Consider the following 26,207-nt stretch of genomic DNA (forward strand, 5'->3'; position numbering starts at 1 on the left):
GTAAATAAATGAATGAATACTTAAGTGGGTGAGTGAATAAGTAAAAAAATAAATTAGTTTATAAATAAAAAGATAAATAAATAAATGGCTGTTTAGGACTGAGTTATGTCTTGAGAAATTAAGTCATGGTTTGAAGGAAGAAACCTCATCATATGCTGATGTAAAATCGTAATGATAACTTTCCTACTTCTACGTCTTCGTGTGTTGATTTTGGTATTTACGCTTGTAGGTATTCTTGCGTTCTTCGAAAGAAGAAAAAAGCCCACAACTGAGAAAAGAAAGCATGATGGTGTTCATGGGTTTGTTCTGGGCGAGAGGGAACCCATTCACCCGCTGTGTTGCAGGTGAAATTCGATCCTGCAAGTGACTGAGGTCAGAGAGGCATGCTCTAAAATGTTGTTAATATGCGACGTTGCTTCATATTTATGACCGTTATTGACTCAGTGTTAACAACAATGTCTCTGGGACACCCGAGATAATTATTTGGAAACTTGTAGACGTTCTGTATTTTTTCATTACAAATTGTCTGCGAGGAACAATTGATTTTCAAGTAGTAATTGTAGTTTAACCCAGGCCTGTGTGCCTTGCTCTCGGCTTCCGTCAGATAAATACAAAAGTTATTTATACCTTACCTAAGTATGTGTTGCTTACCATATCACCATTTTATTTCTACCGTGGGTGGCCCCAGAAGGTATTGTCCTTCTGGTTTTCAGCAACTATTTTTGAAGAGGCTGCTAACCTCAAGTCCTTCTTCTTCACGTTTGCGTCTCACCGCAGTGGTGTAACTGCTGTGCACAATCTATTTTACCGTGAGGGTAAAGGTGTTGTCGCAGCCGACAACTTGCGTTGCTACATCTTCAGATTCGCTGGAGGCCTAGCCTTCAGTGAGCGACAGAAACGTAAGGCTACGTGTAGTCCTTTGTATTATTATATGAAGTTTCTCAAATTGGGCAGAGCTCGTCAAGGCGCTAATTTCGCTTCAACCCTCACGGTAGAGTAGCCTGTCGACAGAATCAAGTCCTTCGTGGGTGATTCAAGTCTCGTTTTTGTCGCTGTTAAGACGAGCTTCCTATTATTGACCCCTAGGGTCCATGTAATATATATATAGATATATATATATATATATATATATATATATATATATATATATATATATATATATATATATGTATATATACATACACACGTATATATATATATATATATATATATATATATATATATATATATATATATATATATATATATATATATATATATATATGTATATATATATGTATGTAAATTTCTGATCGAACGGGACATAGTTTGCACTTTAGAACTATTATTTTCTTTAAGCTTTCCAATTTATTATTTCAGTGCTTGTTCCCAAATTGAATTTAATGTAACGTGCGAAAAAATGTGAAGCACTATTTTATGCAAAACAAGAATATTAATTGTTAGTGTTATAGATGACACTGAGGAGATAAATGGAAGGTCACTGTAAAATATTAATGCGTGTGAACCCAGAAGGGGAATAATTAATTAAAAAATTAAGCTAAACGTTTTACTATTTTAAATTGGCTTTAGTTTTCCGCAGTGCCAAGGTATCTTAATTCCATTCGTTGACTCTTAAATTTTGGGAAAAAATCTTGCAATCCTTCCTCCTTATTACATATTTATGTCACATGGCTCAGCGTGATAAGCTACTGTATAACTTTGTGTTATATGCTTCAGAATTTATATTTTTTGCATAGTTTAAGATATGCTGGCGTTCAAGTTTGTAAGATAGATTAATTATATAAAAAAGTCCTCGTTTATTTATTTATTTTTGCAAAAAGCTTACAGTCAGTGGAGCTGCAAACCCATGTCCTGGCCGTTTGGTGATTTTTACTGAAAGAAGAGAGACCATCCGCCAATACGGACGAAAACCTCACTACCATCTCTGGGTAATTCCCCGATCCTTTGAGAGTCTTGTGATTCCAAGCTGGTGGCTCTTCCTGTGGGAACAATGTTCGGAAAGTGTCCCTTTTTAGGTTGAAGCTAGCGCCCTCAAACCAAGTGAACAAGTGAACTTTCTGTGGAAGTATGCCTCAGGATACCAGCTGATAAGCACGTCGTGAGAGAGAGAGAGAGAGAGAGAGACTTTTATCCTTTACCTTACTTCATTGTGCACGCACAGCCCAAGTATTGCTTTTATTTGAGTTCAGACCTCATTGACAGCTATAAGTATGTAAGGAGCTTAACGTCAACTATGAATAAAAGCAATAAAGCCAAAAGTTTGATGAATACTAATTCCCAGACAGTTTCGAGACATCAAGGTTCCTCTTCCTTATTATCCACGGTGAAGAGGAAACGTGGAGGCTCGAAATAAGTAAGAAATATTTATTACATTTAGCTGCTAGCTTACCTGCAATATATGTATATGTGTGTGTTTGTATACACACACACACATATATATATATGTAGAGAGAGAGAGAGAGAGAGAGAGAGAGAGAGCAAGGAAATCAGAAATATGTGCATGCAAAGATGCGCTTTTTTTTAGTTGACTGTTGCAAACAGTACTATGCTGATTGGAAACGTTGATAATAGACATGAGCGAGAGTAATGGGAGTAAATGGAAATCAGCGTACATGTATGAAACAGATAATGCTGTGGAAGTATTCTGCGTAGGAGCCTCATCCCAGATTCAGCCGCTAAAGTGGGAGTGACCGATACTGTGTTTTTTCTCAGGAGTCACCTCCGGTTATGGGAAAATGCTGAAAAATATGCGGTGCACTTTATGTACACACACACACACACACATATATATATATTTATATATATGTGTGCGTGTATGTCTGTAGTGTATGTATTATCGCGGGCCGTATACGCATATGTATGGTAGTGATGGATGTTTTAGTTGATTAGGTTTTGAATTTTTGCCAGTGAATATGGTTAATAAAGTCTGAATTCTGTTACTCACAATAATTATTGGCTAGTTTATGAAATAATGAGATTTCAGAGAGATAATTCACTGAATCCGAACGGTCTATAATAATAAGTAAATGAACTTCATAGTATTTGGCTGAAAATCTGTACAAGGGAGAGATTATTCTGCATGACTAATGTAAATGTACAGTCAGAAGAAAAAGAATTGAGAGTCTTAAGCCTCCCAAGGTGGCAGAGTAAGCTAGTTGTAGAACGAGCGAGTAGGAGTAGTAGGCGTAGTTGTAATAGTAAGGCTGACGGCTGCCCGAAAGGCCAATAGCCTTGCAGTGTTGTTCCGCACGGCGCGAAGAGAGGTTGTTTGTGAGCGCGGCTCTTCCCCCAGCGCTTCCTTTTCGAAGTGACTTTGTTGGTTCCATCATTTTCAAGTGTCACGTTCGCCTTCGCTTCACTTTGCATTATGGTTAAAGAGATCGGAAGCTAATTGATATTATTTTGAACGTGGTTTGATAGACTTTTAGAACTGTTTTCCTTCATTTTGGTGGGTGCTATGGAAGAAAAAGTTTTGAGTTGCTAAGTTTGGTAGAAGAAACTTGGTTTCATTTCTGGGAGTTGTCTAATTTTCTGTCGAGTGCCAAACTACAGCGAATAACATTCGTTAGAATTAAGGTAAGAGGTCTTGTGTTTTATTACATGTTTCATTTTGTTAGTTAGCTGTTACTTCATGTTTCATATTATTTTTTATGGAAATGACGATACTTAGTTTTCATGTACACTGATCGATTACATTGCATTTGCTTATTTTGCCAGGAGCTATCTGCCAATAATATTGTTTATTAGGAAGTTTACCGTATACACAAAATTTGCTCTTATATATGATTTTGATGTTGTTTCTGACTAATTTATTTATTTATTTATTTATTTTACCAAATACCCGGTATAAATGGTGTATTAGCTTATTTTTTTTATATTCAAGTAGTGGAAAACATTAATACTGTATGTGCAATACTTGATTTGTTAAATTTCATTATTTAAAAAATTATGTAATTCATCATTTGTATCCGTTTTATTCTTTTATTTTTACTTGTGTTATACATTGAAAAATTCAGATGAACTATTTGCGTTACTCTGTGTTATAAACAATAAAAAAAATAATTACAACGTTTATCATACTTAATGTAAAAATACAGTAATCCGTTTCAAGATTTGTTTCGCCAATTCGTGTTAGCTGTTGTATTACATTGTATATCATTTAAAAAATGGACCGTTTGATTATTTTTGTATTACAAAGAATAAAAAAGAACATTGAACATTGATATAACTTGTGCGAGACGTGACATGTCGAAAAGGAGTAAAAAGTAACACTAGCTTTAAAGGAATTTGACATCGTCCATAAAATGCTCCAGAAGCGAGATTTTAGTCACGCCTTAGTTCGTGACTTCTTTGGGAGTGGTCGGCGTGTTGGAAGAACTCGATTCAATCATGAGTTATTATGGAGTGATTTTTATGCCGTCGAATTATGCACGGAATTTCTGTTGCGTAATTCACTGATACATTACTCGAAGACTTAATGCCTTAGTCTGGACAATGGCAGTAAGATTAATTGAAATTTAAGTAACTTGTTAGTTCCTATTGAGTACTGAACATCAAATGCTTATTATGTGTTAAATTTAAATAACTTGTTAGTTCCTATTGAGTATTGAACATCAAATGCTTATTATGTGTTATACTAACAACTTTTTACTGTTTTATTATTTAGAAAATGATGTTTTAGTGTTGCACAGTTTATTGCTCTTCATTGATTTTTGCATTAAGTCGTTATTTTTATTTCACCTTTCACATCTTTGCAACATATTTAAATTAACATTTATTGAGTCACATGAGATGCCCTTCGTAAGAGTTACAGTTAAAGTTCCCACAGTTGATTTTTTCTTGTACTTTACTAAGTGTTACTTCTTGAACTGTTGATGTTTGTGTTTTATTTATATTAATTATGCTCATTAGCCTTTTTTAAATATAAGTTAAATTGTTGTGTTGAATGATATAGTAGTCTTTATGCTTATTTTTTATTCAAATGTTCGTGTTCACGCTTTCGATATTTAATTAAAATATTCACGTTTTTGTGATACACACACACACACACACACACACACACACATCCACACACACACAGGCACACACACAGGCACACACACACATATAGAATTTTACTTACTAATTTTCATATTTAGATATTTGAAATTTTATTGCAAATTTCTTCTTTAATTTTTTATTAATTAGGAATTATGTTGCATTCTTGTGAAACAATTAATTTTTATGCAATAAGGCAACAACGATAAGACAGATTAAAGACGGAATGTTTCAGAGGCTATCCACTGGCACAGATTTAAATGAAAAGGTTCCTTTTCAACAACGAATTTATGATTATTGCCAAACAAATAATGTCATGCCACTGCAAAGAGTTGTAGTAGTTGATTTTAACTGGGTTTTTCAGGTTCGTGTGAAGTCATAGCATGAAGAATGATTAGTGCAGAAATGATTATTTAAAGCTATATAAATAACCTGAAAGCTTTATAGCCTTAGAATTTAGCTGAAGTGATTTTACATTTTTCTTTTAAGGAATTCATCTTAGCAAGTATCCTTAGGAAACGAACACAGCTAATCTTGAAATTTTAGACTTTCAGTTGGGTTTTAATTAAATAGAGTTATTAAAAAAATTAAGGAGCGTTTGGAACCAAAACATTCGTAATAAAGTGAAAAAGTGCAGAGATATTGATCTTTATTAAAAGATTACCGGAATGACAAGCGAACGTAACTGTTTGATTATCACTTATCATCAGAATTAAGTGTCAGAAGAAGAAAAATTTTGCGCTTGAAGTTATGTGACGAAATCAGAAGGAACAGGTGTAAGAATTAATCAGAAGCTTGATATATCTAAAAGGAACATGTTTGATAATTTAGCAAAAGTTGGTGGAATTTTGCAGGAACAGTTGTAATAACATCAAAAGCGTTTTAAAAACCTTTTCAAGAACAGGTGCCATCATGTGAGAGTGTCAGACATCAGAATTCGTATAAATGTATTGCAGTAATCAACCGGAGTCAGAGTAGTGAATGTCATCAAAATATTGCAGATTCATCCTTAGACTGGTGTTGGTCATCACGTTTAAGCTGCGAGTATTACTCTAGTACACGTCTGAAGCTTTAATGCACCATAACGTATAGTCTGGAGATTTGTATGATATTTTTTGTAAACTTAAATTGCATGAATGCATCCGATATGTAATATATATATATATATATATATATATATATATATATATATATATATATATATATATATATATATATATATATATATATATATATGTATATATATATATGTGTGTGTGTGTGTGTGTACATATAATATATATATATATATATATATATATATATATATATATATATATATATATATATATATATATATATATATATATATATATATCTGCATTTATGTATGTATGTACTGTATATATGTATGTATCTATATGTACGATAGATACATAGATATAGTTATAACTCAAAATAATTCGTTTTATGCGTGTATTTTTAATATAAGTTAGTCAATTTGCGTGATGGCCTCAATTCAAGGAATGCAGAAGCATTAAATCAAAGTCGGTGACGCTTAGGATGCTCTCTAGCTCTTTTCAGGGGCGATTTTATCTTCATGATTCCAAGTCAATGTCAAGGGTGGTAGTGCCGTCAGCTCACCTCGCGCGGTGCACTGTAGGCATTACTTAAGGTTCTTTGCAGGGTGCCTTCGGCCCCTAGCTGAAACCGCTTTCGTTTCATATTTTCTTTCTTTCATCTTACTTTCCGCCCTCTCCTAACAATTGATTCATCATGCAACTGCGAGGTTTTCCTCCTGTTACATCTTTTAAACCTTTTACTGTCAATTTCTGTTTCAGCGCTGATTGACCTCATATCTCCCAGCGCTTGGCCTTTGGCCTAAATTCTATATTCAGTTCAATTCAACTCAAGGGCAGATAGATGGTAAAATTTATTTTGGTCGAGTCGAGGAAATATACCGAACTTGATTCGCTCTAGGCGGGACTTTTTTTCTTTTTTTTTTTATTTCGAAGGAGTTTGTTTTTGAACAGGAAATTGAATGATGATTTTCTTTATTAGGGTAACTTTTATTTTTATGAAAACCAAAGATTACTCGAAATGTGAATTTAGACTACAAAACGTTGCAATAAAGTAGATGTTTGTCTCTTTGTCGTTAGACAGAAGATTGAAGGTTTTATTATTGTTATTATTATTTATTATTATTATTATTATTATTATTATTATTATTATTATTATTATTATTATTGCTGTTACCTTGTGAGCTTTCAGCTTCGTAGAGACCAAGGTATAATTATCCTAATGAATATAAGTTATTAAAAAATTATTGTAATAAGAATAAATAGATTCTTTGAGTTGCAATAAAATTTGACACCGAAAAAACGGTTGTTTTTTTCTTGTAGTAAGTCAAAGCTGTTGTATCGCTGAAGCAGCTTTCAGTTTCGTAGACTCTAAATATAATCGATACAGTGAATTCAGATTTTTAACAAAAATTAGCAGTGGATTTTGTTGTTAGAATATAAATCAAAGCGATATCCCCCAAAACAGCTTCCAGAGTCGAAGAAACTAATGTTCTGTCGATTATTTGAATTTAGACTTGTGAAAAACGTGATATAAAGTCAGCCTTATAGTAATTACAGGAAATGAAAAAGTGATATAAGGTCAGGCTTACAGTAATTACAGGAAATGAAAAAGTGATATAAATTCAGGCTTACAGTAATTACAGGAAATTAAAAAGTGATATAAAGTCAGGCCTACAGTAAGTACAGGAAATGAAAAAGTGATATAAAGTCAGGCTTACAGTAGTTACAGGAAATGAAAAAGTGATATAAAGTCAGGCTTAATTACAGGAAATGAAAAACGTGATATAAAATCAGGTTTAATTACAGGAAATTAAAAAGTGATATGAAGTCAGGCTTAATTACAGATAAAGTCAGGCTTAATTACAGGAAATGAAAAACCCGACATAAAGTCAGACTTAATTACAGGAAATAAAAACGTGATATAAAGTCAGTCTTAATTACATGAAGTGAAAAACGTGATATAAAGTTAGGCTTAATTACAGAAAATGAAAAAGTGATATAAAATCAGATTTAATTACAGGAAACTTAATTTATGCAAATTCAGTTATTTTTATTTAGACCCAGGGCCCACATTTCCATGCTAAATGTTGAAGGATAACTCACTTTTTATTGCTGGAGCTCGTATGTGCTTGTCGTGTGGGACGGAGCGATATGCTTATGTCTGTGTACTAGTTCAGATCAATTCAAATCTTACAAAAAATGGTTATTTTATCGTTGTTACTGTTGTAATTTCGAAGAGATATCTGTAAGATGTGACATTGTTTCTTCATTCAAATTCTGTCCTTCTGAAAGTCATTTTAAATCAGATGTGATATTGATTCTTCATTCAAATTCTGTCCTTCTGAAAGTCATTTTAAATCAGATGTGATATTGATTCTTCATTCAAATTCTGTCCTTCTGAAAGTCATTTTAAATCAGATGTGATATTGATTCTTCATTCAAATTCTGTCCTTCTGAAAGTCATTTTAAAGATGTGATATTGAAAATTCAAATTCTGTCCTTCTGAAAGTCATTTTAAATCAGATGTGATATTGATTCTTCATTCAAATTCTGTCCTTCTGAAAGTCATTTTAGATCAGATGTGATATTGATTCTTCATTCAAATTCTGTCCTTCTGAAAGTCATTTTAAATCAGATGTGATATTGATTCTTCATTCAAATTCTGTCCTTCTGAAAGTCATTTTAGATCAGATGTGATATTGATTCTTCATTCAAATTCTGTCCTTCTGAAAGCATTTTAAATCAGATGTGATATTGATTCTTCATTCAAATTCTGTCCTTCTGAAAGTCATTTTAAATCAGATGTGATATTGATTCTTCATTCAAATTCTGTCCTTCTGAAAGTCATTTTAAATCAGATGTGATATTGATTCTTCATTCAAAAATCTGTCCTTCTGAAAGTCATTTTAAATCAGATGTGATATTGATTCTTCATTCAAATTCTGTCCTTCTGAAAGTCATTTTAGATCAGATGTGATATTGATTCTTCATTCAAATTCTGTCCTTCTGAAAGTCATTTTAGATCAGATGTGATATTGATTCTTCATTCAAATTCTGTCCTTCTGAAAGTCATTTTAATTAGATGTGATACTGATTCTTCATTCAAATTCCGTCCTTCTGTCCTTTCATTAAAGAGAATGTTAGCATCACTGACATTGTTATTGTTGGATGTATGACAACTAATAATGAAATTTTATTTTATATTTCCATAAGTATATTCTGCTGGCCTATCCAAAATGCAGTGCTACATAAGTGTTCACGATAATAATATCTTTACCATTTTTACACCACTTCTAAACCAATGTGTAATGCCGTTGTTTCTGGACGAGTAGCAGTCTTGGAGATATCTGATGCAGCATTACACGAAGTATTTGTTCCACCGTGTAGCCTATACTCATTTTTGGAAGTATGAAATTTGCCGCATCAAGTTTTCAGCTGCTCAGAATTTAGAAGTAAGCCTTGCATGAAGGTATTTTTTCTTTCTTACAGTTTATCCAGTACGGAGTTTTTTAATGATCATCTTTTAGTTTTCTGTAAAAGACAACTATTGAGATGGCTTTGTCTGTCCGTCCGCACTTTTTGTGTCCGCCCTCAGATCCTAAAAATTACAGAGGCTAGAGGGCTGCAAATTGGTATGTTGATCATCCACCCTCCAATCATCAAACATACCAAATTGCAGCCCTCTAGCCTCAGTAGTTTTCATTTTACTTAAGGTTAAAGTTGGGATGATTGTGCGTCTGGCACTGCTATAGGACAGGCCACCACCGGGCCGTGGCTGAAAGTTTCATGGGCCACGGCTCATACAGCATTATACGCTATACAGAAAACTTGATTGCCACGAAGAAACTTCTGCGCATTTTTTACTTGTTTATTGTGAAGTCGGATTCAACGAAATTTGACAAGTTTTCTCATTCTTTCAGCGTAATTTATAATGCCAACAGTCTAGTAATGATAATAGATTTTTAAATACAATGTTTTAAGCATTATTCTCAACAATGAACAAGAACCTAATTTTTTTCCCGTGTTAGATATGTAGAAAAAGATTGCTAGGATTTCAAACTTTCCAAAAAGGATTGTGAATTCACGTATGGAGAGCATCTTTCACTGATGGTATCTAATCCTTGAAAAAGTGCTTTGGTGTTTACTGATTTGCAACAGAATTTCGTAGACGTTGAGTGCATAAGATTTTGTTTTGATCTGGAAATGATCTACTGTACTGTAGCTGTCGTTTCCTGTTGCCTGTTATCCACGGTTACCCAGAAACTTGAACTGATCATTAGTATGTCATACTTGGAACTTTGTATTCAAATGGATCAGTAGGTCATGTCTATTTCTAGTATAGTAAGATATCAGTTTATTCTTCCCTGTGATAAATAACACTGCAGCATCATTCAGTAATGTAAAGCAAATATCACCAGCGATGAAAAGTATTTGTTTAATAGTGAAACAGTCATCGAAAAACATATAAGATGTCGGTGCGTAGTTGATTAACTGATGTAAGATTGAGATTATTGTAGACGAACAACTGAGTTGCAGTTAACAAGCGCCAAAGATAACAAAAACTGTAACTTTGGTTTTATCGTAAAGGGCAAAAGGTTCATTTAAAAAAAAAACGATGAGAGATATGAATATGCGGGATAAAGGACACTTGATCTACTTGCACACCAAACTTAGAAAATGTGTCTGATAAAGCGTTATTGTGGATGTTCCTTACAGAGAGAATAGTAAAGTTACCAAGTACACCCGGCATAACAAATATTTGCCCAGTATTTTAGTTATCTGGGAAGGAGCTACCAAAAAGTGAGATACAAATCACAAAACTTCCTCACGGCAGGAAGTTTGGGTTTTATTGTGGATTTGGTAAGGACTTACTGAACCCCATAAAAAAAAAGGCTAATAACCATTTTGTTTTTCCGTTGTAAACTACGCTTTTGTAATAGTTATTTCTAAAGTGAAAATGAACCCATTTAGATAAAGAATTAAAGCCCACCTGTTTGTGTGGAGTGCATTCTGGGAAAATCTCACAATTTTGGAAGTGGGCTTATCGGAAGATGTTCTTTGGTTAGACAATTTAATAGAAATGATAACAGTCGATTTGATATTTTGGCTGCTGCAAGTTCCTTGTACCGAAAAATACCAAATAATTGTCGCTTTATCGTGACCTTTTGTCACGAACTCATATTCTCGTGACCTTTCGTACCCAAATAATTATAATTTTTCCGTGACCTTTTGCAGTTTGGTTGGCTTTGGAAGAATTTTAAACAATTTGGCAAGCAGTGTCTGGTATAGCGAACGATTTCTTGATAAGATTCCGACTGGAATAATCCGGTGTCCCTCCTAAGGGACCTGACCCAAGTTAACAAAACTTAATAGAGGATCATGTTATCATCTCGGTTGATATTGTATGCTCTTGTTAGTCACCTGACTTTCTCGAAAAATACTAATGTGGAGGAACCCTGTTCATTCATCCAAATGAGACTTTATTACATTATGATTGCAGAGTGAATTTATTAGATTTTATGTATATTGGAGATGAATTTACGTGGTTTAACATTTAAGAGGTTTAACATCAAAAATCCTTAAGTCATTCAGTGATGAAAACTTCAAATCTTTACCATGTCCAGGTTGTCTTGAGGTTAAGACTTGTCGTTGCTAAGTACAGCTTGGATACCTGGTATTAACACGTTGCGGCGTGGTTCAAATTCCGTGTTATTTGACTGGCTAAGTAGTTAAAGACGCTATCCTAGCAAGGAAAGATAAATTGCCTCACCCTGCTGATACATAAACAAACATACTCATACATTTTTTACATATGAATATATATATATATATATATATATATATATATATATATATATATATATAATATATATATATATATATATATATATATATATATATATATATATATATATATATATATATATATATATAATGTAGATAGACAGATAGAAATAGAGAGATGTAATACTACCGCAGAAGTACATTGAAAGTTAAATCTGTCAAAAAAAAAAAATTCATGAGTAACGTTCAAGGTTGCACCTTTTCCTTGTTTGTTCGTATAGCAGAGTCCAAGTCTTCATAACTACAAGGACTAAAAACACGCAAGTTAAGATTCCCACTCGTTCATTCATTTTTACAGGCGTTCACTTTATGTTCCACTGCGAGCCCTTTGGTATTTGACAAAATATTGATAGTAGGCAGTAAGCTATATTCCACTGTTATTGATGAGATTACTCTCGATAAATGACAAGACCCAATGATGCAAGAAATTCCTTTATATCGGCAGTAGAGCGAAAAACGAAGTGCCTAGATTTATAGCCGAAGAAATCCGTCTCGCTCAGTATGTGTTCAAGTATTTACATACATATCTAAATTGATACACACAACATTATCTGGGTCCTTGCACTTGAATATGCAGGTTTATGTTTATGTATAAAATGTAACTAGAGAGCAGAATTCTCTCTCTCTCTCTCTCTCTCTCTCTCTCTCTCTCTCTCTCTCTCTCTCTCTCTCTCTCTCTCTCTCTCTCTCTCATTCATGGATATCATAACCACCGTATAATAATTATATCCTCTCGAAAGTTGATATGAATGAGGCAAAATTGAGGATATGATGTCTTGACTTGAGTGGCAGTCCAGTTTTTGCCTACATAGCTTAATTCAGGTTATAATATTAACTGTAGTAGCACTAGTAGTGGTAGTATTTTAGTAGCAGAATTGGCAACACCTACAACAAGAACACAGATAATGAAGATAATAATAATACAGTGTCCTGTCGGCTGTCGCCGAACAAATTGTTCATTTTTTTGCTGTGTAATGGAACCATCCTTGGTTATAAAAAAGTATTTCAGTCATTGACTATTACACCTTTGGCAGACAGATGTCATGCAGGGAACTATTTATCGTACTTGTCTCCTGCATATTTGTAAATATGACATATTTTCTTGTTGTTCAAAGTTTGCTAGGCAATTCTGGGCAGAATGCCCATCAGACGTTCCAAGTATCATTAAATTAAACTTCATCAGATGTTATCGTACTCGTAGGCATTACACGTGATAATGACAATAAGCAGTGAGTTTTCATACATTTAGCTATAACTGAAAATGCTACTTGTAGCGTAGATTGTTCCAGAGAAGCTTGATCTAATTGAAAATGATCACTGTTGTATTCTATTTTCGGAGCAGGTTTTTTCTCCTGCGGTAACCTGATATTTCTCAGTCATTTGATGATAGGGTTAATTTTAGGCCTAGAGGCCGAATTTCATGTTTGGGTCTGGTGGTTTATTCAGTTCCTGATTCACATTTCTTTACTCATCCTTGATTAAGTTTATGCTCATTTGTTACTATACTGCTACGTGTTTCTACATATTTTTCCTGTAAATGGCTAAGAATGCTATGTAATGTCTACGCCTGATAAAGAATGATGGACAAGGATAAAAATTATGGAATAAGGGAATGGCCTGACATTTTTGCGGTTAAAAGCCACACACAAACATGCACACACATACGTACATACGTACTACACACATACATATATACATTATATATACAGTATGTGTATATATATATATATATATATATATATATATATATATATATATATATATATATATATATATATATATATATATACGACGATGATGAAGGCGGAAGCCTAATATACGGAGACCAAGGGCAGATGGGGAGGCACACGGACAATCAACAGTTTTATCAAATATAAGAAATCACTCTGCAATCTGGAAAACGCAGATTGATATGAAAAACTTTGAAATAATAGCCTCAGCCCAACACGAGGACGAGCTTACGACTTTAGAGTCAGTTTTCATTAAAGCACTCGTTCCCTCGTTAAATGCCCAGACGTCCTCCACACCTTTGTTTATTTTGTCATTTCTCTGCTGTTCTCTTTGTTTTCGAGTAGTTTTACCTTTTTCTGTTTAGTCACTTTTTAGCCATGTACTGGGTAGGTTTCTTTTAAGATATTTTAAGAAATGTATGTTTTATTTTTATCTTTATAATTTTATATAGCGACGTCCCTTTTTTATTAAACAAAATTGTGTCATTGCAGCCTTGAAAATGCAATGGATCATTGCGAAACGCCGCCGGCCACAATAAAAACTGTTGATTGTCCGTGTGCCTCTCCATCTGCCCTTGGTCTCTGTATATATATATATATATATATATATATATATATATATATATATATATATATATATATATATATATATATATATATATATATATATACGTAGTTATATGTACAGACACACACACACATATATATATATATATATATATATATATATATATATATATATATATATATATATATATATATATATATATATATACATACACTTGAGCGCTTTCCCAAATAGTCATTGCCTCAAGAAGAAAATAAGACAACCCTGATTTCATGACCGGAGAATAAAGCACAAGTGCAAACCATTCCTACATCTGCCATTTCATACAGGAGGCTCATCAGCATCGCGTCGAAACATCCTTCACAAACTTCACTACCCATATCTGTCCTGCATGATACTCGCGTTTCCTGCATTTGAAAGTCTCTTCGTCGCAACACCATTTCTACATCATTTAACCAAGACTTTCTCCTTCTTCCTTCGGAAGCTCTCTAATTATACGCGTCTTTCGCCAAACCGTTTTTTCCGTCATATTCATTGGAACAAACCACCTCCGAACATCGTGGTCCACACTTTACCAAGACTAAGATTTTATCTCATTTGTATCGACACTTCTCACATGTAATCCTCTCTCTCTCTCTCTCTCTCTCTCTCTCTCTCTCTCTCTCTCTCTCTCTCTCTCTCTCTCTCTATAAGTATATACATATATATTTATAATATGTGTATATATATATATATATATATATATATATATATATATATATATATATATATATATATATATATATATATATATATATATATTAACGTACCTATAACGTCAGACAGTAAGGAAAGAGTTAGAGCTTGTCAGCAATTGCGTGAAGAATGGAATCAGTCAGTTCGTATTGCTGAGTAAAAGTAATGATGATGGTAGGATGAGAGAAGAGGCGAGTCATAAGATAAGTGAAGCAAAGAAGGCAGCAGGGTGAGTGCAGAAGAAAAAGGCTGTGAGGATGATGAGTTGTGAGAAACGTGAAGATAACAGACATTATGATAAAGGAATTAGCAGGTAAAACTAGGGATGAGCGTTTTGTGGTGGTTTGTCATGTGGACAGAAAAAAGGGTGATAGGTTGGTGAAGAGAGTCTTCAGTTTGGAATTGTTAGGAGAAAGAACCGATGACCCTGACACAGCTGCTTGGATGACTTGGAAGAGGTACTGGCAAGAAAGGTCGTCAACATGTAGAAAGCGAGAGAATGCTTGCACGATACAGGTCAATGTCTCAGCGTTGGAGAGGTTTGGTTGTTCGATGCACTGTTGATGATGCATATTGTTCAGTCTAACATGGCAGGATCTGAACTACAGGAGTATGTGAGAACTGGTTGTTTGAGTAGAATCCATAGTAAAAAACTTTCTCACCCCAACCATGAAGACCCATGCTGCTCCTGCCATCATAAACTTACTCCATCAGAAGCTCTTCGTTGGGTTAGTCGGTAGAGCTGCTGACTGGCACTCGCTGGGCCGGAGTTCGATTCCCCGGCCGGCTGATGAAGAGTTAGAGTAATTTATTTCTGGTGATAGAAATTCATTTCTCGCTATAATGTGGTTCGGATCCACAATAAGCTGTAGGTCCAGTTGCTAAGTAACCAATTGGTTCTTAGCCACGTAAAATAAGTCTAGTCCTTCGGGCCAGCCCTACGAGAGCTGTTAATCAGCTCAGTGGTCTGGTAAAACTAAGGTATACTTAACTTTTTACTCCATCAGATCAAAAAGCTCAAGGAACTGAAGATGGTAATCATATATTGAGAACACTTTATATATATATATATATATATATATATATATATATATATATATATATATATATATAAATATATATATATATATATATATATATATATATATATATATATATATAAAATATATATATATATATATATATCAGAAATTTTCACAAAATTGTATATTTCAGACTATCGACAATTCAATTTTTAGTGAAATCCGGTAGGACCATTTTTTCCAAAAATGAAAACAAGTATATGAATCTCGTAATTTTTAGATAAATAAAAAAAACGTGTTTTGTAACCAGAAGACAGATTCCGATGACTCACAGTGGTAATATGAGTTACTGGACAGGGGTTAAGGCTAAGATAGGAATTCAAAATGAAATGACAGTTTTCATTTTGCGACTCCAGTATTATTGTTGTAATAAAGGATCATTTTGTAATCGTAATCAACAGATAAATTTGATACGCTTCACTGAGGGTATATGTCACAGAAAAATATATTCTACATATGTCATGCATCGCACCAACTAGTTTTAGAAAGGCCATTTATAAATGCCTTCCAGTTTGATGGTATTCTATTTTCTTTTAATACTGCGAGTTCATTGGTTTTATGTCCTTTTAACAGCGTGGTCATTTATATTCACACAAAGGAGAATGTGATTTCATTCATTACGAGTTCCTATTTTTACTGGCGATTTGATACTTTTGAAAAACTTGTTTATAACTCAGACAAAGATCATTACCAAACATTGCATTAATTGGAAATTTAAACTATTATTGAGAGACATTTTTTCAACAGTTAAATGAGTTCTTAGTCTCTAACATGACGACGAATATCCGGTATTTCCCCAGTATAAAAAGCAAGGAAATTGATAGGGGTTTCTTCGGTGCACTGAACTTTTATTTCAGTTTTTACCGAAGAGAGAATGTTTTCACGTTTTGAAACTATCACATTCATTTTCATTGAATCGTGGTGACATTTTTCCCTTTTCAGAAGAGTGTTATGTTTTATCATAGAAATGAATGGCACAGGCAAATGTTTTTTGCCCTACACTGCTATTTTTGTTTGTACCTGTGAATTGTTATACCTCCTCCAGAAATGTAGGAGTTGCTCTATCCATCTGCCCGTCCATGTGTGACACACGTTGTCGTAAGATAATATCAACATTACAGGTATGTCTGACACATGTGGACAAGTTAGGTGATAGAGAGGTGTTATGCAAGTTTTGTCTGGGAGATAAATTTATAATTCAGGAGTTATTTTAGGCCATATTTTGCTCTAAATTTTAGTATTGCTATGTGTGTATCATGACCAGGAATCAAACTCACATGAACTACTGTAAGTCAATGTTATATTGAGAAGAAATTCTGACAGAAAAATTTCACAACATAGAGTCTGTCATCCCTTTAACCCGGAGTCATTTGGATGAGGTCAAGGTTGCTAAGAAGGGTCGAACGAAGTTGCTAGTTTGACCATAATTTTATAATACAGGAGTTTCACACGCTCACATCGTGCGCAAAGGTTGCTTACGATTGTAGGATGTGTCATAGGCCGGCGTCACACTGGGGTTTGGTTGAAAAATTTTATATGGGATACAATTGGCATGCAAGGATGCAGAAGGTAGTTTGGGATCAGAATAAAGAGCACTTGGGCAAGGTCACTACCAAATGTAAAGAAAGAAGGAAACACTTGTCTGGGTATTACCTTTAAAATACGGGGATTTACGAGTTCATTCTTGGCACAGCTTTTATCAAGGAAGCTCATGACTCTCAACTGAAGTCAATTGGTCAGAAGGGGAGGAGGAAGGAAATTCTTGTTTGGGTCGTGAAGTGGCATGTTAGGGGATGAAGACTGCGTAGGATTTATGGAGTGTCATGACCTAAATCTTAGGTCAGAGTCAGTGGGAAAATAGAGGAAAATTCTTGTTTGGGCCTTAGCAACAGAGGCAGAAATGATCCATGTTCATGTTACACAAAGGTTGTTTTGAAACAGAGGCATTGCCATGGACTTATGATATTTTCTCATAATTCATTTCCATTACACATTCTTTCTTTCATACTAATTTATTTTCATCGTTTCCAAGAAGGCATTTTGTAATATTTACCAGGGTTAGCTGATATCTAGTGTAGAATAGTTCTGCATACATGGACTCTATAGTTCATGCACACATGTTTAACTTATGACGAAGAGCTTTGATATTAACTGTACCATTATACGTTCACCAAAGGTTTAACAGTTTTTCACACCAAAGATTTCCTTCTGTCTTCACCCACGTCAGGGTTTATAATATTTTTTTACTGAAAATTATATGTACAAAAGTGTGATGAACGAGTTCAAATGCTGAGTTTTGGCATACGGCTCTAACTAAATTACACGGTCTCTGTAGGGTTTTGTTACGGTGGTCATAAAATGTACACTGTTGATCAGAAAGCATGCTTTCTCTCTGTTTTAAGCTTTGAATATAAAATGTTTTACATGCTTGTTAGTTAGCAATGATTAGCATAATAAGGTTTTAACCTTACTATGCTAATGTGACCTTTTGATTGTATGTTTTTAGTACCTTCCAGGGTGACCCAGTGCTTATCATAGCTCGTATGAATTCCGATGGTCCAGTAGTTAAGTTCGGTTTACCTTTCTGTCTGTTTATGTTATCAATAGCTAGTTGTACATTAAAATGCACATGGCAGAGTGCATAGTTTTTCATTCTGCGATATTATAATGTAGATGTGTAGTGGTAGCCTATGTATGTCAGATTGGTCATCATTGTACCCTCGTCAGGTTGGTTCAAGGATTATTATAGTGCACAGGTTCAGTTTATTGCCTCATTGTATGCGTGATAAGATGAAGCAGTGTGTTATGATTATGTCATGATGGTCAACTTGGATCACTTATCATTATAGTTTGTCTTTCAAGGTACTCTCGTTGGCATCATAATGCCTCTTCAGGAGTAACCATGTTGTATTTGTTACAAGGCGCTTCTCAGATTGGTTTAGTGTTTTTCATTATGGTGCACTTACAAGGATTAGGAAAATTTTAATGTTTCCTTACTGAAAGAAGTCAATAAGGATAGTTTTGTCTGTCCAGTGTTAGAGTACTTCCATCTTTGTTAATGAAACTCTTTCTAGATGGATGAAGGGATTCCTGTTAAAGTGGTATAAGGATAGATCTTCGTATATAGGTATGCATGTGAAAAGAACACCCGTCTGTCCGTTTGGGTGTCTGTCACATTTACCTTGTCTTTGTAACTCTTCCTACTTGGTTAAAGAGACTTCACTTAAAATTGGTGCATAATCAGACCATTGTATGCAAATGTGCACGAAGGAAGGTTATTTGCATGTCAAGGTTTCTGTCATATTTACCTTGTCAGTGCAATTCTTTCTAAGTGGTTAAAGGGGTTCCAGACTTTGCACACAGTTAGACCATCGTAATACATAGATATGCATAAGGGAAGATTGGTGATCTGTTTGTTTTTCAAGGTGTCTGCCACATTTATCTGACATTGCAACTCCTGCACAGTTGAAAAGATTTCAGTAAAATCTGGTAGAAAGGTAGCCCTCTGTTTGGTTGTCTTTTTGTCCACATGTCTGTCCATCAGCTTGTTTGCATTCTTACCTTGTCATTGCAACTCACATACAATTGCAGTGATATGCTCAGACTAGATTCAAGAGTAGACCGTCAATGCATAGTTGAACATTAAAGGAAACAGTCCGTCTGATTGTCAGTGTGTCTGTCACACTTATCTTGTTATCGCAATTCGTCCCACATGTTGCAGGAATTTGATCAAACTTCGGCACAAAGGTAGACTGTCATGTATAATACACATGAAGAGAGTCTTCTACTTATATTTATCAAAACTTTTTATTTGGTTGTTGGGTGAAATATTTCGATTAAATTGGATATAAGGGTGCATAGATTCTTTTAAATATATATGCATGTTACGCTTATCTTGTCTTCATTACTTGGTACAAAACGAAGGGAGACCGTCATTTATAAATGCCTATGACGAGAGATTGTTTGTTTGCTTTTCCATCTCTCTGTCTGTCTCACTTACCATGTTATTATAACTCCTTCACCTTAGGGGTTAGCGCCATCAGTGCACCTCACGCAGTGCACTGTAGGCATTACTGAAGGTTATTTGCAGCGTCCCTTCGTCCCCTAGCCGTAACCCCTTTCATTCCCTTTGCTGTTCCTCCGTTCATATTCTCTTTCTTCCATCTTACTTTCCACCCTCTCCTAACAGTTAATTCATAGTGCAACTGCGATGTTTTCCTCCTGTTACACTTTTCAAACCTCTTTTACTCTCAGTTTCTTTTTAATAGGTCCCAGCTTCTGGCCATTGGCCTAAATTTCATATTCCAAGTCCAATATCACAACTCATTCTACTACAAGGTTGAAGGACTTTCAGTGAGACTTGTTACAAAGTTGCACCATCACGCATAGGTTTGCACGAAGGAGATTGACCATCTGTGCATCTGTTTGTCTGTCAGCTTGTCTTTTCATATCACCTATCACAGTTCCTAGTGTACGGTTGAAGAGACTTAATTCAAACTTGGTGCGAAGGTAAACTAGCATGCATATATGTTTGGTTAGTCACGGATTTATTATCTTCTTCGTTTTAACGTGCTTTTTCCCATTTTTTTATATGGGGTAAGCACGATGCCTTCTTTTTGAAGGACTTTTGATTTGGCGCTGGGGTAGGCCGTAGCCTCGATCGGCTGCCCTGCCTGACATCTCTTAGACCCCGGTAACGATGTGTACGTGTATCGTACCAATCCCCAGCTCCCTTTCTCCCAGCAGCGAGGAGAACTGGGCGGTTAGGTCGACAGTTCGAGACGTGTGAGGTGTCTGTTATGTTTTTAGAAGATGTTGGAGTGGCTTTGTTTATGTGTGTATTAGTCTGTAACACCCATCTGCTTTCAGCAAACCTACCCGTTGATTACATACGTAATCCCGGGGTGTCTACACGGATAGCAAAGTGTCCGCCTTCTCTGACCAGTCGGCTGCGGATTTGAACCAGCGCCACGGACCTCTACGAAGTCTTAAGGTGCCCTTCCACTGGGCCGGTTGAAACGACTACAGCCGCCCGGCTAAAGTCGACGGCTATAACCGGATGGGCTATAGCCGTCGATACAGATTCCATTACAACGACTGTGGCCGGTGTAGGAGTCAGTTTCAATAATGGCACATGCAAGTGAGGACGTACTTCTTCAATACCTCTTGGCGGAAGAGGAAGAAGAAGAAGAATGTTGTTTAGTGATGCAAGCAGAGTTAGAAAGGTCATCTCCACATGAACTTTTCACATCTCGAAAAGAACAAGGATGTCAAAGGATATTGATTGAAAGACACCTTTTAAAGGACGAATATATATTTAGAAAATTCTTCCGAGTAAATACTGATCTTTGGAATCGTACAAACATTTATGCTTACGAACTAATTCTATTAATTTCAAATCATCCATCACAAATCGAAACTGGAAAACAACACTACTGAGTTAAGAAACGCAGAAAAATCGTACCGACCTGCCGGCTGGACTGCTCGGAGAGGAGTGCTGCCCAGCCGGCTCGAGTCGGGGAGGTGGGCAGCCTCCGACAGACCGGCTGTAGACGGGTCATTGGAAAGGGGTACATAATAATAGCACTGTAGGAGTCTGTTTCTACAGCCGGCCGGCTGTAGCCGGGCGGCTGTAGTCGTTTCAGCCGGCCCAGTGGAAGGGCACCTTTAGGCCGCTGCTCTACCGACTGAGCCATTGAGGCTCCAGTCACGGATTTATTATCGACCCGGCATATTTTGGACTTCAGATGGTGAATGAATTCAGTTTCACATAAACTGCTTGTCCATGCTGAGATTGGATACAACAGTTATCAAAGACTTATGATATTGCCTGGTCCATCATGTGTATTTCCCATTAGAGAGACGATGTAAGAATTCGGTGTAATCATTCTGACTCTTTACTGCGGGGTTCTTTCCCTTGACTACTATCTCGTAAATTTCTTCGAATATTTCAGTTTTCCCACATTCTCATAGTTTTCCCACCTCCACTTGATTGTTCCGTCACATCCCCTTTTATTTCAGCCTTGATTAGAAAAGGGCGCAGGTTGTCAGAATCCATCGAGATTTGTGAAAAAAAAAAATCATTGTTAAAGTTTTGTGTTTTCCACGTTATAAAATACTTGAAATAAAAATTCCTCCCGGCTCGATTAGGGCTGGAACGATTACCAGTTCCTTGCTTCAACTTTCTGTCTATTGATATATTAAATTATTACACAAGATTTTGGGTGCTACTTTGTCATGTTATCTACGCGTGGGACCCGTGTTTTGCACTAGCCCCTCGGGGATCAAAGATATCGTTTATTGATATAATTTTTCGACCACAGTACAGAAATGATTGCATATAATACTTTGATTCCCGAGGGGCTAGTACTAAACACGGTGTCCCATTGAGCTTCAGCCATGTTTAGTACTAGCACCTTGGAGGTGACGCGTAGATAACAAGCCGAAGTAGCACCAGATTTTGTCTCTATACGTCAAACATGAACCGAGCACATGCCATCTTGTTAATACAAAAGAGCAAAGAGAGAAGCTGAAGAATTTTTCTGCTCGGGCGGATTTTTGTGTGGCTCTCAGACTTGTTTCCTGCGTGTAAGGGTCATGAATATCAAGAGAGAGAGAGAGAGAGAGAGAGAGAGAGAGAGAGAGAGAGGTTGGGGGGGGGGGGAGATGGAAAACAGAAAAACGCAATTGAGGAAGGCTGGAAAGATGTGGCGTAAGAGTTGCTGTTTACTTGTATCTCCTCTGTTTCAGAAATAATTTCACTTTTTGCCCATTTGGATTTTCTTCTTTTCCGTGACTCTGCTTGCATTTTTTGTATTTCACTAAAGAGAAACTTCATACGGTCTTTTGTTAATTATAAGTAGTAGAATGAGAAAGAGCTCACATAGCGTATTTGTTTGTTTATAAGTCAGACAGACTAGAGTAGAACCGGCTGGCAAGCTGAGTGAGGGCAGTGCTGCTTCAAAGCCTAAGTGAGGAATAAAAAGAAAATGAAGTGTTTTAGAGAAACGAGTGAATAAGATGCACTTGTGCTTAAAACCCTCATTCTCCGTAACTGTCCTATTAATTCATTTTCCAACCCAAGACTATTGTCATAATATGTTACTTTACTCGTATCCATTTGAAACTAATGATAAACTTTCTCATCAAGTTTCAAGTTGAGTGTTTTAGTTTTTCTGTCTGCCGTCAGATCTTAAAAACCACTGAGGCTAGAGGGCTGCAAACTGGTATGTTGATCATCCACCCTACAATCATCAAACATGCCAAATTGCAGCCCTCTAGCCTTGGTAGTTTTTATTTTATTTAAGATTAAAATTAGCCATGATCGTGTGTCTGGCACCGCTGTAGTTGCCAACAACATAGGCCAACACCGGGCCGTGGATGAAAGTTTCATGGGCTGTGGCTGAGAGTTTAATACAGTATTATACACTGTACAAAAACTCGATTGTGCCGAAGAAATTTCGGCGCATTTATTACTTGCTTATAGTTTGAAACCCTTTTTGCCGTCAGGGTCTTAAGAAGTTTTAGATCATGGTCCCCCGCCCCCGGAAAAAAAAATCAGATAAAGCAAAAGATTGAATGCAGGGAGGACATTTTAACAACATAATCATGCTGTAACTTAGAATGTTTAAATCCTCCCATTTCCCATAAGCTTTGCTTTCATGGTATTTTCTTTTTCTTACAAAGTATAAAATGTAGCCTACAGTGCCGTCCAGAGTGAGCAGTTTATAAATCAAGTTCAAAAAGCTTCAAGGGAATTATTTGTTCAGACAACAAGTTGCGTATTCATTCCTTTCAAAAGTTTTAATGAGTTCTTCATTATTTCGGAAAGTAGGAGAACTCTTATAATGGGTGTTCTTATGTCTTTGGGTATGGTTCGGCGCTGGGTCTCGGAGAGTAGGACTCGCCTCTCTCTCTCTCTCTCTCTCTCTCTCTCTCTCTCTCTCTCTCTCTCTCTCTCTCTCTCTCTCTCTCTCTCACACACACACACACACATATATATATATATATATATGTGTGTGTTTCTGTGTATATACATAGTTAATGTGAATACAGTATACTGTATTGCAACATGTATATTTACTTTATTTCTCTCTCTCTCTCTCTCTCTCTCTCTCTCTCTCTCTCTCTCTCTCTCTCTCTCTCTATATATATATATATATATATATATATATATATATATATATATATACGTGTATGTACATGTACATGTACATATACATATACATACACACATACATATATACATGATTATGATTATGTACGAGTATTCGTTCTTTTAATAACACTGAGGTACACTTACGTTAACGAAGAAATTCTTGCAATGATTTTTAAACTAAACAAACGCCCTTTACCTGCCCATAAAGTTTTAACGCAACAATCTTAAATAAACAAGCCTTGAAAATGATTTCAAAATATCTGCTAATACAGTACTTAGTGACTGCTTACTAAATAGGAGAGGTTTTATGAAGAGATGCTATACCTTACGGAAATATTCCGCCGCTGGGTCTTGAACAACGTCCTATTAAAATCACGTCGCATCGTTAACGAAATTGAAAGCCTTGTTTGCCGTGTTTACAAGGGACTGACGGAATGTCCAATAGAGTTTGGCGTATTAAGAGTTCTCTTTTTTCCATTTGGTGGTCGAAATTTCAATATACTTTTCTGAATTATATTTCCTTTTATAATCAGTAGTTTTTAATGAGCATGACTTCTTACATGTGTGCTCAGTCATGAACATACCAGAGGTAATGATTTCCTATTTGTCAAAGAAATATAAATATAATTATTATCAAAATTTTCGTCGTCATTGACCAGTTTCGTTATGATTCTAGTTTAATCAACTTCATCAGTCAGTCCATTCTTGAGCCTGGGGGAAGCATGTACGCAGCTTCATGCTAATTTATTAGACATTGCAGTCAGGAGGACAGACTCCTGACAGGCTTAATTAACGTTTGAGATCGGTGTGCAGGAAATGAAACAGAAAATCAAAAGGTTGTATTACGTTAGAAAATTTTAAACAACATTTTTGTATTTGGCCTGCTGGACCAATGCATATGTGTTCGGTGTAGATTTGAGGGACTGTTTTAGTTTTGTATTATAATTCATCCTGTGTATTTTTAGTGCAATTGAAATATTTGGATTTCTTTACATTTGCTTCTGTGTGGTATATGATAAATTTTTGGGTACGTTAATAAGCAAGTCAGTATGGGTAGACACAATATATATATATATATATATATATATATATATATATATATATATATATATATATATATATATATATATATATATATATATATATATTAGTGTGTATATATGTGTTTATGTGTGTATATGTATGTGTGTGTGTGTGTAAAATCAACGCCTCCAGCGCAACGTAACGCAAGAGGACTCTGTGAAAGTCCATCACTTATAATATCATTCCGGCGCTTTAAAAAATCTCCACCTATTTGTAGTCTCCCTTCTTACAGCTCTCATCCAAGTAGTTCTGGGCCTCCAACTCTTCAGGCGCCCACAGGAGCCCACCTCATACTACCATCCACTATTCTCCCAGGGGTGGTGCGATGGGTATGTCCAGGACATAGCCTTCCTCTTCCATCATTATCTCATCTGCATATGGAACGCCCGTAATTTCTTCTATGTTGTCAGTTCTCGCCCTGTCCTGCCATCTGACGCCTAATATTTATCTTAAAGCTTTATTCAAAAATCATCGAAATCTTTTTGATACCGTCACACCATGATTCATGTTCGTTTAGCTGACGCAGACCGTACCGGACTGTGTTATCGTACTTTTATATGAACTTCCAATCCATTTCTTCACCAAATCTTATTCATCTTTCCCATTGTCTGATGCGCCTTTTCTAGTCCTCGCGTAATCCGAACTCACGGGAACCTTTAAAGGATAGCATTTCTCTTAAACATTTGAAAACTTTAACTTGTGGAATCCCTTCTCCCTCTAACGTTTCATCTAATATTACATGATGTCTCCTCATTTTTCATTTTCCTTAGATTTATGTTCTTAGAGTGCATCTCACACACACATACATATATATCTGTATTAATGCCTATATATATATATATATATATATATATATATATATATATATATATATATATATATTATAATATATATATATATATATATATA

The 26,207-nt window shown here is 35.4% G+C and overlaps 1 protein-coding gene across 2 annotated transcripts in view; it reads left to right on the forward strand.

Moving 5' to 3' along the window:
- The window catches only part of LOC136841683 (visual pigment-like receptor peropsin), a 754,051-nt gene that overhangs the window by 425,213 nt on the left and 302,631 nt on the right, over positions 1-26,207 (forward strand). Inside the window, exon 1 of one of the 2 annotated variants that reach the window (XM_067108875.1) lies at positions 3,192-3,576. The exons of the other annotated variant lie outside the window; for it this stretch is intronic. The gene's annotated coding sequence lies outside the window, so the exon portion shown is untranslated. Of the gene's footprint in view, positions 1-3,191; positions 3,577-26,207 lie in introns of those variants that run through there. 2 annotated transcript variants of the gene reach the window in all.

Source organism: Macrobrachium rosenbergii, chromosome 9, assembly GCF_040412425.1.
Source record: "Macrobrachium rosenbergii isolate ZJJX-2024 chromosome 9, ASM4041242v1, whole genome shotgun sequence".
NCBI lineage: Eukaryota > Metazoa > Arthropoda > Malacostraca > Decapoda > Palaemonidae > Macrobrachium > Macrobrachium rosenbergii.